The sequence below is a fragment of the Callionymus lyra genome, chromosome 6 (assembly GCF_982586985.1).
Source record: "Callionymus lyra chromosome 6, fCalLyr1.hap1.1, whole genome shotgun sequence".
NCBI classification, from domain to species: domain Eukaryota; kingdom Metazoa; phylum Chordata; class Actinopteri; order Syngnathiformes; family Callionymidae; genus Callionymus; species Callionymus lyra.
The window spans coordinates 34,398,633-34,414,538 of NC_141823.1; positions in this window are offsets into that span (position 1 = coordinate 34,398,633).

Consider the following 15,906-nt stretch of genomic DNA (forward strand, 5'->3'; position numbering starts at 1 on the left):
AGCTACAATTAAATACATGTAAAATACACGTAGTCATTTACCATGACTTTATAAAAAAAAACCTTCAAATTACATTTTTCTTTGGAGAAGCTGTATTTGAGCATCAGCCAGTAGAATTTCCTATTTATCTTAAATATCCATCACTTTTCCCACAGCTAAAGAATGATTTGCCTCTTTACCCAATGACAAGACCTAAACAAGTTCACAGAACTTAACATTTTTGAGGCAATCAGTTGACACCTTTTTTATTTCAAGTATTTCAAAATTTTAAAATTATAATTATTTTCTACTTGTACTTTTTGATAACAGATCATTTATTTTTGGGCCAACTGAAATATTTTAATTACTGTCACTTTAAATTTTGAGTTTTGTAATGTTTTACATTAATAATTGATTTTACCAGTTTTAATCCTTTTGTTTAACAAGTTAGTTGAACTTAAAAGTAAATGAACAAACTTGCTAAAATAGGACAAAACATCTCAAATGCATTTTACAGTAATTTGTATTACCTTCAAAGAAGATGTAGAATACCAAAAAATGGTATTAATAATTTAATGTTCACCAGAACAAAGGCACATTGTGCAGACACTACTGCACTAACTCACGTCTCACAAAGTAATTCTTGAGAGTCAGCGACATGGGTGACAGTTTAGCACCATCTAGACCGAGTAAAATCTTCTGAATGAACTCAAGTGTTGGTCAGATCTTTTGGATAACTCAAATGAAGGTCATAAATCAGTCCAAACATGACCAGGGCAACTGTCAACGATGTCACTTTCAATGACGATTGAGACTTTCACAGGATGGTAGTGAAGTGGACTTGAGTCCCGGGGACTGATGACAGTAAAAGGGCCACAGACACATCTTCCATCTCTTCGTCTTCCTAAATGAAGGATAGAGATCGTTAGACAATTTTTGGTCAAGCTGCTCAATTTCATTTTTGTAATAAACAACTTACAAGTGCTGGGTGCTATGACTTTAAATACATACAGCGGTATAAATTGAATTCACAGTAAAAGTATTTACTGTATATATTATATAGCAGAAGTTTTTTCTCAATGGGTATTGAAGTTAATTATACTGAAACAACTAATCAAATCTATGTATAATGTAATGTTTTGGAGCATTTATTTTGCATAAATTAGATGAGAACAGAAGTAATGATTTTACTTTAGAGGCAAAACATCTTTAAATTAAAAAATAAAGTGGATATTGTAAACAGTACTTCAAATAAGAAGTTTTCAATAAGACGAAATAAAGTGGAAAGGTTCTATAATCCAAAATAGTTACCAAACACTGCAGTTTCCACATTAAAAGAACACAAAATAAAATTTTCTGTTGCGCAAGTGAAGTGGAGTCACTGAATTTACATCCTGACATTTTATGTGTGAGACAATCTACTTTGTATCAATGTATACCAGTCACATGAATTTCAACTCTTCTTACTATTCTGTAATATAACTATTCTCTCCTCTTTAAACAGTTGGTTAATATACAGTTTACTCAAACATCACTCTTGAAAAGCAAAGTAGGAATGTTTCCGTGTTCATATATTATAGACTTCATGCTAAACTCCAGACTCTAAAAATCACACCCAATGATCAACACACATGAGTAAATCTACTGACTCTAGAAGCAAGATTTGCAAGCAATTTGGCTGATGTTTAAGAATACTGAACATGTCTTCTTATCAGTGAAAATGTACTATTCTAGAAGATCAAGAAAAATATGATATTTTGATGCTCGTAGAATGAAATATTGTGGTGACTCACCATGGAGGTTCTGAAAAACTCAGAGGGATCCTCACACAAAATCACAGGAAGTCAGTGGAGGACAGTGGTACGCCTTGTGTGGATGTCATGGAGTTCCTATTAACATGAAAATAATATGACATATGTAATGATAACATTTTAAAATATTTAAAGCAGTCACACAAACAATAGCTCTAAAAGATAAAAGTGAATCACTGTTTTGGAAGCCTTCCGTCTGAACAAGGTCATCAGATGCGAAAGATGGCGGTCAAGCTCAGCATAGAACGTGTTGGTCAGGTCACTCTGAATACACTTTTATGAAACGAAAACAAAACGTAATGAATTATCCATTTCTTCAATCAATTTTAATAATCTAGATAATCCTTGTATTAAGCACTGAACTGAATTAGCTGAGATTCAATTTTGAGAGCAGGCCAGAGGTCCAGCATCTCCATCACATGTGGGCCGGACACTATGTTGCGTCTGCACAGGGCAAATGTTGTCTGCATCATTATTTTAATGAGAATCAGGTCTTTTTCAGTCATCTTGATTTCATCAACAATATTCTGCCTCAAGATCATCTGAACATCTGAATACTCTGGACTGGTCTCTTGCATATCCACATCAGAAGTTCAGACACTGAGACTTTAGGGATCCTCACTGATTAGACCCGTTTTCAGATCTGACATACGACTTGCTTGGTGTGTTCTGCCTTTATGAGAATTGAATGAAGAGTAGACATTTGTACTATAGTTGCAAACCTTATATGGACACAAAACTGTTTTGTGACATTTTAAGTGTTTTCTAAGATAACCAAAAAGCATCGATTCAGATAGTGGGGGCTGAAATTTGCACAAAGGACATTTAAATGATAGGGACCTGGGTGTGTAAGGTTAATGTTTAAGATCAGAGTAAAATTAATAAATAAAAAATAATAATCAAGATTTAATTTTCTTTTTTTTACTTTGTTCATAATATGCAACAGCATACTGCCCCTGTCTAATGGCCTGCATTTAATGATGAAATAAGATTAATCTATTGATTTATATTAAATATTACTTCTTTATCATTTTAGGTATTTTTTATTTTTTTAGACACATGTACTGTATGTTCTAATATGTGTATGTATGCTTTTTAAACTATTTAAAACAACTTACATTTCTCCAATGTGAGAAGGATAAGAGGTATATCAATCGATCCATAACAAATTATCATCAAGATCACACAAATGAGATTAAAAATTCTATCAAAGTCTATCAAAATAATAATAATTTCATGCAATAAGGGTTTCCTTGTCGTTGGGCTTAACCCTTGCTCTTCACTTTATTTTCACAAATTCCATACTCAAAAGTGACGAAAGCATTATTTAACTGAATATGATCTTTTATTATCAGACAGATAAAATCAGTCTTTTTACTAGTATTCTCACTGTAAAGAAAGGAGACATGACATTTATTTTAGTAATCTGAAGACAAATCCACAAATAACTGAATATATGCTAATAGCATTCAGTCTTCATCTCTGACCCACTTCATTCTGACCGCGCTATTGTGAATAGGTTAGTTAGAATAGCAGTTTGCAGAACATTTATGCATAGATTACTTGTTGTTTTTTTAAGTTGATCTGAAACTAGTCATAACTTAATAATTAACTTGAATCTGAGTTAAATATACTCAAAATGCAAGAAAAGTTACATTACATTACATCGGGGGCGTCATAGCTCAGATGGTAGAGTGGTTGCCTGCAGTCCAAAAGGTTGCAGGTTCAATCCCAGCTCCAGACAAGCTTGTGTCGTTGTGTCCCTGAGCAAGACACTTTACCCTGATTGCTCCTGAGGGCAGATTCGGTGCCGTGTGGTGCAGCCTACTCCCATCAGTATGTGTGAATGGCTGTCAAAGCGCTTTGTGACCCTGGTCTAGAAAGGCGCTATATAAATAGAGATTATTATTATTATTATTATTATTATTATTAACTCAACATTTTCAAGTCATCAAAACTTTTCAAAGTTTTTGGATCAAACAGTAAAAGATGTAATCAGAGTAGCAGAAGGAGGAATGGAAGATGGGATTCTGCAACAGATTCTGACACTATTCTACACTTAATGTAAAAGTGTAGGTGTGCGTATCTACCTAATCTTAATGGCATATAGACTCCCATACCTCTTGCCAAAATGTCATGAAAATTAATATGTAGATTACTGACCTCAGTAAAGGTTCTAGGGTTCAGGAGAACTCAATCAGGTCAAGGAAAAAGGGGGAAAAGAAGGCAAAAGCTCCTCATCTATAACCATATTTAATAAACAATAGTAAAAATTAAAATAATGTGTTCAGCACCTGGACAATTTAATACTAGTATATTTATAAATGCTCATCAATAACTTCGATTCAATTATTTACAAGCCCAATTTCCTTTGTCAGTGCAGCAATTGAGATCTATGATAAGTGTTTGCTCAAACAGCCTTTTGTGAAGATGTTGCTGGCTCCATTTTAGTGTTTGACATGTAAATATCACTCAATCTTTGCACTTTGAACACAGAACACTAGAGCTGGAACCTGGATGGCCTACCTTCTGAATCAAGCGCTACTTGATGCTTAACTCAGGTCAGACATGAGCTTGGTGCAGATTGCAAGTGTTTGTTGACGCTTGCCTTATCAATTTAGTCTAAGTCTGATGTTTGTTTCCCAGACTGAATGATTTGGGACCTGTTTGTTATCACAGAACCTTTTTATGAATTGCTTCATGAATTGATCTTGTGATACTTCAGCTATTTCCTTTCTGTTTGTTACCTCTGCCAAGGAGGTTACTTGATTGACTTGGTTAACTGTCTGACTGGACTCCTTTGTGGTGTAAGATGAAATTCTGTGTATGAAAGAAGTGATTTAAAAGTTAAACTAACCTTCATCATAACGTAAAAATATAGACAAACAACACTGAAATAGAAGCCCTTTAAAGAATCTTATCAGGTCATTTGTTTGTCCCCTTTAGCAGTTGTACTTAGGTCACATGTGTACAGAAGGTTGTAAAACATAGAAAGAACATGCACATGTTCCCCCCTCATATCCATTAAAAGAATGATCTAAATCTGAAAGCTAATATATTTCTGATCAGTTGTAAATCAGCCTTTACATTCCTCGTGTCACTGACTCACTCTAATTCCAGAGATGGATGGAAGCAGCTTTGAAGATAAAGGGCAGCTCACTTTCATTATATGAGCTCTGCAACATCATTTGGATGATATGCAGAACCTTTAGTATTGCCAAGCACAGTGCTCACTACATCTGTGGCGGCTTTTGATTGCAACAGGAGAACATGTAGAACATCCTTTAAGGCTTCATGTGAAACCATTGGTTCTCTCCTTATTCAATTTAAAAGAAGTTTACTTGATCAACATCACCAGGAAAGTTGAAGTAGTAGTTGAATTAGCCAGAATTCAATTGATTGTTAGCATTTAATTTTTTTTAATTTAAGAGAAATACTCAATGTATCACCGTTCCACATTCATTAAATTATTTTTGTGTTGGGCCTGTTGCTTTCTTACCAAAGTAATCTTTGTGTGGCACTACACGGATTATTGTTTAACTCGTGATCAGATTCACGATTGTTATTTTGTAATCAGACTTGTCTTTGTTTTATGACATCATTATTACATGATGCGATCAGGGGATCAAGTTTTTAGAGTATCTGACCAATCATACATGCACAAATGACTAAAGGCGTTTACCTGAATATAATATATACGTCGATTCAGACAGGAAGTGGGTTTAGACGAGCGTTTAGGGCGTGGCCAATACCGGAAGTAGCCTTAGACTAACTACGCCTTTTTTTTTATTTCGTGAAAGACTTATCGAAGACGAAGATGGAGGAATTTGTACAAGAAACAAAAGCAATTAAAATTGTGACAACCATGGCGGACAACATGGTAAAATAAACAAATGACAATTTTCAAATTTATTTTAAATGTTTATTTCATGTCATAATGTTTTCATGTAGTTAAATGACTATTATTACGCTTTTTAAAATGTTTGTCATTTCATGTAACAGTTTTTACGTAGTTAAATGAAAATTTTTACGCTTTTTAAAATGTTTACTGTCATTTCATGTCATAACGTTTTCACGTAGTTTCAGCAATGCTTCTGTTTACTTGTTTTTCTAGATATATAACCTCAGCCAAATGTAGGTTTACAACATTGTTTTTGTTTATTAATTAGTAAGTAAGTGACTTATTAATATTTGTAAATCAATTAAGGTTCAAGCAATATATATACAGTATATACTGTATATATATAATATATATATATATATGTATATATATATATATACATACCATTATATATACAGACAGCAATTAAGCAAAGATGAAAAGTTATTATTTTTATAACTTCACTGTGTCATGGAGGTGTGTACAATATATCTTTAGTTAGTTCCTCATATGTTAGATCTTAAAAGTCTAACCATTGTTATGTTTGACAGACTTTACCAAACACAGATGAACCTCACTACTATTGTCCGTATTGTGGTGATACAGCCGTCATGGTTGCATGGATGTTTGTATCTTTAAAACATGTTGAATAACAGAAAAATGTAATCAGTATTAATACTCTTTGGTGTGTGTTCAGTACTAAAAATCCAATGGACCTTTTTCATACAACGCTAACAAACTAATCTGTTATCTTCACAGTAAGATCATCCAAAGTAAGTCCTGACAGCTGATGTGAAACAAGGTTTGGCAAATACAAGTGTGTTAAAGCTCACATTATCATTTACCTTTCTTTATTTTTTAAAATATATATTTTTCAATATATTTATATGGGACACTCCACAACAAATTGGTGGGCTTGACTGTGGAGTCTTCATGCTGATGGTGAGATATGGTTTAAGTATTTTAAATTCAGGTTCTACTTGATATGTTTATCATTTAACTTGTTTCCAATTTATCTTTTTTATTGTTTTTTTTTAAGTACGCCTTGCGGCACCGAACAACTTCACAGCAGGATGTGCAAATGAAAATATTAACCTCTGTTGTTTTCTCAAACAAACATTGAGTTCTTCCAATACATATTTGTCTTCCAGTCTGACCTTCCAACCATAAGGAGATGGTGGACCTGGTTCTGAGGGAGAACTTTGGGGACTTCCATGAAAGTCCTACAACATTGAAGTTTGAAGATCCACGTCTAACCAGATCATTGCAGGACAGAAAACCACGATGACAGAGAGATTAGTTTTATATTTCATAGTTTGGGTTAAATTTGTTTGTTCCTTTTTGTTGTTTGGATGTTTTATGTAAATACAGTTTTATGAACAGTGTGTCTTTCAGTAATGTCATTTTATATATATGTGTCGTTAACATCTAAATGAGTCTTCAAAGCAATACAAAAATTAATACATCAGAGGAAACTACTGTTGAAAGTTTCTCATATTTAAGCCTTATGTTGGTTTTATTCAGATTCGAAGAATGACAAGATATTGTGTTCAGTGTTCAGTGTCTGTTCAGGATTTTATACCAATAAACACTAATTTACGTTTGATTTTGAGATAATATGCTGAAACTTTTTATCTTAAAACATTGAGGGATTATCTTTATTGGTTAAAATAAACAAGTGAGTTCATAGTTCATAGCAATACAATAAGTACTTGTTTATGGTAACCCTTGCTGAGGACATAAACAACGAAAACAAACAAAAATGGAACGTGTCACACATGTGTACGTGCCTGTCATCCGCGGTATCAACACGTCCTCACACCCAAGGCGTCATACCGTCCGACACCGTGCAATGTCCATGGACAAAAACGTCGGTTTTCGCCTACCCGGGTCACCCAGTAATATACAGAGCACTCCCCGACGTCGGATTCAAACGACCCGGGTTACATTTGACGCGTCGCCCACCTCTTCGTTGCCATGGTGACGTGACGTGTCGCTGTTGTCCTTTGGCTACCGTAATTCTAGAACTATGAAGCGCACTTGAAATGTTTCATGTCAACACTGCGATTCTAACCCCGATTGTGCTTAACGACCTCAAACCACTTTAAGGAGGTACAGAGTGAATATAAATCGGTAAAAATGCTTAATTTTAATTTTTTGAAGCTTGGATTGTTCACGCATCGCAGAAGTCAAGAGGCTCTCGCGGATTAATACATGCTTAAAAGGTCCTGTAAAAGTGACTATATTGTATATTTGTAGGTGTTTCAACTCCATAATGTTTTATGAATGAGTAAAATAAAGTCTGGATGTGCTATTTCGCTTGATCCTCTTTATAATCTGGTGCGCTTTTCTATGAAAATAGAATCTTTCATTGAGATTGCGTTTATGGACGTATGTTTTCTTTTTATTTAGCTGCGATTATGAGCGTCTACGTGACGTTTGTCAACAGTAATCGCGATCCTGCAGCGGTGACGTCACACACGCTAATAAATTGATCGTGCAGAGGTGACGTCACACTACAGGAATAAAATGAGATATTGTGCTTGTTTGTTAAAAGCGCCATGGAATACAATTGTAGATGTGTGCTTGTATAAAGGCCGAGTTAAGTTTAGTTTAAATTTAGCGTCAGCTAAAAAGTTTTCAAACTGCCGCACACGCAACTTCCGCCAAACCCCCGGGTGATGACGTCAGACTTGTTGTTACTCGTCCCAGAACATGCGTTTTTGTCCACACGTTTGTGCAGTAACTTGACGGAACCAGGTGCGCGTCACTCGTCTATTGAGGTAAGATATAATTATTGCTTTAAGACTCAGAAATAATGTTTCATTGCGTGTAATGTAACTTTCTGTGGTGCGTTAACACAAGAGCTAGTTCGCTAAAACTTAGCTTTTTTAATTAAAATGTAACCCACACACGTATTTTGTTTTTTATTTTTAAAGGACGAAAATATATTTATATTCCAATAAAAAGTTTGCTATATTGGTAGGTCATGGTAGGCGATTTATTTTATTAATATTCAAGATATTGATTTCATTTAACACTTCCGCATATTAATACAGATAACATATTTATCGTATTTAATTATATAAATATAAGATTATTTGAACCCTTTTGGATGAGGGATTTGATCTTTCGTTGTTTTCTTTAAATGAAAGAATATATATAAAATAATAATGAAAAGTAATTTAAATTCTAGCATAAAGAGGTAAACCAGATGGAAACACAATCAAACAATGGATGAAGGAAACATGGAGAGCTTATCTCTGAATGATCAATACTTGCTTGTATTTATTTAGTTATTATGTTCAAAAGGGAGCACTAGTATGTTTTTGTTTTGTTTTTGCATGGAAGTGACCTGCAAGAACTGCCCAGAACTCCAGACCTGCTTGACATGAAACCTTTCTCTCTGTGGTTCCTGACAAATGATTTCAAATGTGAAGTAAGTGAGTAATATTTGTAACATAGTGAACACAAACTTGTAAACCTACAGCACATCCCATCATGGAAATAATCTAAAATGCAATTCTATGTTCTTTTCTAGGTGAGATGGAGTGCTGCATATCAGGTGCTGGACTAACCATCGGAGGTGGAAGGGGTCAACACATGTCAAAAGCAGGTGAGGTGGTTACATCATACACACTTTGGTCATTAAAATAGTCATGTTTGATAATAATGATCAATACATTTCTGTGGCAGGACGCACTGACATGCTGACATGCTTATGGTCAAGGTTTTCTGGCTTCTGTTGTTGGAAACACTTGGTCGTGCCTGTCAAGGTGGAAGGTACACTAGACTGAAGAGTCTTTTTCAATAGATTTTACACTTCAAATGATCAGAATCATACGACTTCATTAATACAATGTTTTCCAGGTTCTGTTGACTTTCAGACAAAGAGCTTTCGATTGAGACGGCAGGAAGTGAAAGATTCTTGAGAAGGAGATGAACCACCTCTGGTCTCTGTCAAGTCGTTGTGATTCCCTGAAAGAGTTGTCTCGCATGGCAGCGTCACAGCAAGGTAAGATTTTATTTAGCAAGTGAAGAACAGAAGTACAGCTGCTCATTCTTATTGTCTTATTATTTTAAGATGCACCATGGGCTTGACTGGTGAGGCTTTGAAGGATCTTCAGATCTTCATTTGTTTGATATGAAACCTGTAATAAAGCACAATTTGATATAATTTTGAATAATGCTCCCATAGTATTCATCCCAACATGATCAATGCAGTTGTAACTTCAGAGATGCCTATAATTGATACCAATGAATGCTTAAAAAATTTAAATGAAGTTTTTATGATAACACTTCATATCTTTTATTATGACAGGTTGATAAATAGCATCTCATGTACAATATTCATATTGGAGTTAATAGCTTATCCAGTGTCAAAAGTTAAAAGTTTACTACTATTGGAATAATTACATCTATAATCAATGTAATCAATAATATGAATTGCATAAGTACAAACATAATCATACATTAGTAATCAATAACATGTACATTAATTAACAGAGGTTTGATATTGAGGCTAGTGTGAACTATCATGCTCATTTTGAGACCCCCAGGGGCCGCTGGGAATGAACTGGGGCCAAAAACATATTTTTCATGACTGTTGCTCTTTTGCTCTTATGTGACCTCTGTGACCCTCAGACATATGAAACTTGGTCTGCGTGACCTCTGACACCTCTTAAATCATATGCTCGTGGAACCATAATGATAACTCCTCCCAAACCGGAAGTAGCTTCAGGAAGCACCTAGAAAAACGCCCTTGAAAACATATGTGTACAAATGGAACATGAAGAACCTCTAAAAGTTTCAGATCATTTGAATTAATAATGGTCGATGTATAGAGCTTCAAAGTACAGATTTCTCCAAGTTTCCCTTAAACTCATTCTTGTCTGTGTCCTTCTTTATCACCACCACGTATTGATGCCGGGGAAGGATTTTATTAAATAGGTTTGTGTGATCAATATTTGTTTTTGTTTATTTGATTTAGTGTTTTTACCTTTTTTCTGAATTGATTATTATTATTGATCAAAACTTAATCTGGCCCTCACGCTTGGCAAATTTGCCCTTCTACCTCTTACAAAAAAGTAACTTTTCTAGTAACTAGTTACTTTGAAATTAATGAGTTACTTAAAATAACCAAGTTAATTTCCAAATAAGTAACTAATGTAACTACATTACTTTTTTAAAGTAACATACACAGCAATGATGTGACTTATAAGTAATTAATTAAATCAAATTAATAAAAATGTCCGCAGGTGCAGATCCTATTTTTACTTCTTTTTTTTTCCCTTTCTCACTAGTCCTTGAACTAGAAGCTTTCCCCATGAGCCACCACCTCGATTTACTTTGGGACATCCATTGTATGATGATGCTATTCTGCACATTTTTCAGGTTTAGCAAAATATATTTTTCACTTTCGCTTTGAAAAGGCCCAAGTGACATATTTTGTTGAACGAAAATGTGATAATAATAAAGAAAAAGAAAATGTATTTGAAGAGATTCATAATGATTTATTTTACATCAAATGTCTTGTGTTCCACCCAGGTACTTTACTACTCTTTGATTGAACACAGTGGTTCATGAAGATGCTGTGGAGATATGAGGGGAGTGAACAATACTTTGCACTTAATGTCTCTTTATGTCTGGCCTGGCTTTTAATGCAAAATGGATTTCAATGTATTTGGCAGTACGTGAGAAAAGCGTGATTAAATCTTCGAACTGTCTAAATGAAAAAAAGACAACAAGAATAATGGAGGTAGTTTGTGTGGGGGATGGGGTTGAGAGGACAATCTGAAGAAGAAAGAGCAGATAAAAAAGGAGAGGTAGAGAAATGTGGGGTGGGAATGTTCGGACCATTCAAATAATTCAGTGCCTCAATCAATGCGCAATCCATCACAAAATGCGTTGATACATGCAATTGACGCGCGCCGATTGCCGTATCTCTAAATGTCACCAATATCTCAGATACGTTTATTTGCCTTGATTTTCCACAGTCTGGCTGATGTCTTTCATCATTAAAGTTTTTGTAAGGGTCTTATTTAGTTTCACTGATCGGAAATAAAACTGCAGTGAAAAGGCAAAGTTGGAGGCAAACACTAATGAACCACGTCACATCTCCATTGAGGCGGAGAGACTTTTAAAGAAAGAAAAGTTGGACTTTTACATCAAAGTAAAAGGTTTATCTACAGATCTACAAAGGTAAGACCAGAAAAGAAAGACTAAGAAAAATAGAATATTTAAAAACTACGTTTTGGCCTTAAATAAAATATTCTTTGTTTTTCTGACGCTTATATTGACCCATTTCAAACTCAGTCTTTATATTTTCATGATAATAAAAAAAATCAGTTTTGTGTAAATATAGCCTATCACAGAGAGCACCACACAATATTAACCAATCAGAAGCAACATAAGACGGGTCTTTCATGTGATCGAGTCGTCGTAACTTAAACTAATAACGTATAATAAACGTTCGGCTTTCAAATAAAGAGCATTTAATAAGCTGTGTCTGTCTTGAAATTCTTTAATATCATGGTCGTTCTCTACTGTTTAGAATCAGTTTTTTTTTTTTTCTATATCTACTGATTGTTTAAAAGGAATTTTGATTTTCAGCCAATTGAAAGGTCTCAAATAATTAAATATGGGAGGTTAAAGATTTTGAATATATAATTTTAAATAAATTGCTAATTAAAACATATTTCAGCTATGATTCTTATGTCAATGTCAAAGTTGACAGGTTTATGATGCTTAAAATTTATATTTATCCACAATCGATGACTACCAAAGAATCGGAGGATGCATCCCACAAAACATCACAATTCAATATAGACTTTTTCAGAAAGAATTAATTAAATCACATTATTTTAAACCATCTTAGTCATATGATATTGTCAAAGATGACATATTTATACTATAACTGCGGTGAGGACATCAGTCTAATAAAATCATATATATTATCATTTACATTTTTTTTACCCAAGACCATGCGTGTGTGTGTGTGTGTGTATGAAATAACCAGTACCTCATTGAATAAGCTTCCCTTTCGGGTTTACATACTTTTAAAACTGACACTGAAGGAGATCAACCATGAACCTTACCACACGTCACTGACTGTATCGTATTGTGATTATACTGTGTTTTATCGTTACCTTTGCAGTTGATCTTTATCTTCTTCCACACTTGGGTATTTTGCTTAATAAATTGTTGCACAAGAGCTATGAGAACAGTTTCTGTTGTTACCTTTGAGCAGCCAATTAATGACATCAGCTCCTCTTTTGCATCTGGTACAATGCGATGAAATGTCATTTCTTTAATTGAAGCACTAAACTGTCTTCTGAGCAAAGATGTGATTTGTAATAATCATGATAATGGAGTGAGTTTTATGATTTAATAATTGAAACTGTCATTCCATTCACTGTGTCCCAGTAAGACAACAGCATAATCCACATTTACATACCAGTGGTTCTACACATGTGTTAGACGCTCTCAGTCTGTGTAAGTTACCTCTGGAGGCTCTGACCTGTTGCTGAGAAAGCTCAATGAAATGCTGGGACTGCCTTCCACATACTGGCTGTCTCTATGGGGAACACCATTCAATAGCAGTCTACTCAGACAAACTCATTCTGAAATATAACACTGGACAGACACAGTCCAGAGTTATTGCGACAGGGTGATAAGACAGTCAACACATGACAGCAACGCTGCTGCAATCCAGTACACACTTTGAAGTCAGAACCACAGGTTGAACATGAACTGTTCTGCTTATTGAGATCCAGATGTCTTCTTCCAGAGAAGACAGACCGAAAACCGCTGGAAAAATGCTGCAGTTTTGTGCTGTTTTCACTAATTCTGCTGTCACACACAGCATCTTAACTGAGATATAATCAACATAATCAGATACGCAACAGAGGATAAGTTAACGCAATGGCCACTCCTCTTGGGGCCACCATTTACTTGCTGGCGCAAGACATGACAGAAGATCAGTCCCGCATCACTGAGGGAGCCAGCTTGGATTCACCTGAACAGAGGTAGGACCAGGATGTTAAGCACAGTTGGTCCACCGCAAAGGCCAGAGTGACTCCCTTCTTCCATAGATGCCATTTAAGAGATGAGTATGGCACTTGACAACAGGAGGTGCTACAAATTAGGATTTGAACCTTCACAGGGTTCCACAACATTTACAACTAGCTGGAAATATCCCTGGGGTGCGCCCATCATACCAGTTCAGGGCCTGTCAGACTAGAGGCGGCGTCAGTGAGCTAGATCTCTGCAGGCCACCACCGCCTTGACTTTACCAAGCTGCTGGCCTGGACTGGCCCTGTTCCATCGATTGTCCTCCCTATATTTGTGCCACAGCACATTCCTGGCTAGTGGCCCCACGTCGGTCCTGAGAGGTACGAGGTATGAGAGGTACCCAACCACACAAAACATAGTCTCTGCAGTAGATAGGGTCACACCAAAACCCTGACATGTGCGGTGCATCAATTTCCATGATGATGAACTGGCAATGATCTTCTTGACGAGCGGTGCCCCCTTCTGTTTGGAAAGTGGGGCAGAATGGCCTCACCTCCATGATGTCCAAGTGGATTGATCTTTCTCAGCAAGAGGTAACCCATAACGACACTCTGTACAGGGCAGAGCACATATGAAGTAGGAGAGACTGATTAAATATATTTTTAATAACAATAGTGACAAACTATAAAACATTATGATAAATGTTTGCTTAAATACAGATTTTTTTTAATTAGTCATACATTTTTTTCTTCGAGCCATGAATATTTATTTGTGCAAATGTAAAGCCTTTATTTTAGTGAGGTAACCTCAAACCTAATGGTGCTAAAAAAAATTACCCGTTAGATAAGTAAGCATGATAACATATTTTGTTTGGTTCCCTTCTAGTTGTATGTTCTCCCGAATTTTAATCAATAACCCCTAACTTTTTTCAAGCCAACGGAGCCATCTATTGAGCTTGGAAGAAAAAGATACTGCTTCATGAAGCGTCATCAACCCATCAGAATGGGACATAAAGTCTTTTCAGTTCTACGTCATTGGTGCTCCGCCCTCTAACGGCTTCGCTATTGGTTTACCCCGAGGCACCGCCTCGTCTCTGAGAAAGCTTAATGAACTCGCCACCCAGCAGGGGGCAGTCCACTTCCTATAAAGGCGGGAAGCACCCGCCGCACTTTCTCCTTTTTCAACTCAGCGAGAAAGCTCCTGACAGTGGAATGTAATGATGGCGAATGAATATTGAAGTGAACCATGTGTGCACGAAGACTCCCTGAAGAGGAGACACACATGTCTGCTTCGTTTGCCTAGAGGCCCAAATCACACGTGATGATTATGTGGCCTTCCGAGCGCTTCCCACGGTTTTTGATGGGAAGCGTTCGAGGCTTGTCGACCCACGCCGCCTCAGATCATGATTATGATCAACACAGGACTGCCATGTTGTTTAAGAAAGCAACATGGCAGTCCTGTGAGCTGCACTCGACAAGCTCACGTTCCAACGTGTTGGGCCCTGATGAGTCGAGCTGAGTCGTCCATCGATCATGAACAGACGTCGACTAGGAGGACGACTGGCTCGCTGCATGGAGTCGACCATGGGGTATGCGAGAGCGATCAGGTAAGTATCTCTTGCAGGCCACATGGCCCTCCTGCAGCGCACTCGACGGGTTCACTTGAGAGGCGTTAGTGTGCATGTGGCTCCGCCTGTGAGTGTGACGTATTCACAGGCGTCATTAGAGACTTTCGCCGCTAATGCTAAGCTAACATGCTCCGCCGTTCATAGACGGCGAGAGTTTCCTCTCAGAACACAGTTCGGAGGAGGTTTTTAAACCCCTTTGTCCGGGTCATGCCGAGACTGTAATAACTGAGTCTGTCCACACGAATGAAGGGCAGACTCAACCATGTGCTTTGTTTCCAGATAAGCAAATGTCCACGAGACCGGCTTGATCAGCTGTGTTTACTTCACTTCCGTGTTGACATGCACTGACGGGGTTTGACCGCCGATGAGCGTTGTCAAAAAAATCCCGGCGCCATGGATGACGTCACGTTTGGCGGAGAAACGTCATGGATGACGTCACGTTTGGCGGAGAAACGCCATGGAACGGACGCACCATTGAGAGGAATGGCCCGGCAGGAGGCGGCGCAGCTCCGCCATCACCTGCATGGGTGTGATGACGGGGCGCAACGGGGATACGCGGAGACGGAGATCCCGTTCGTCGGCCTGATAAGCAAATG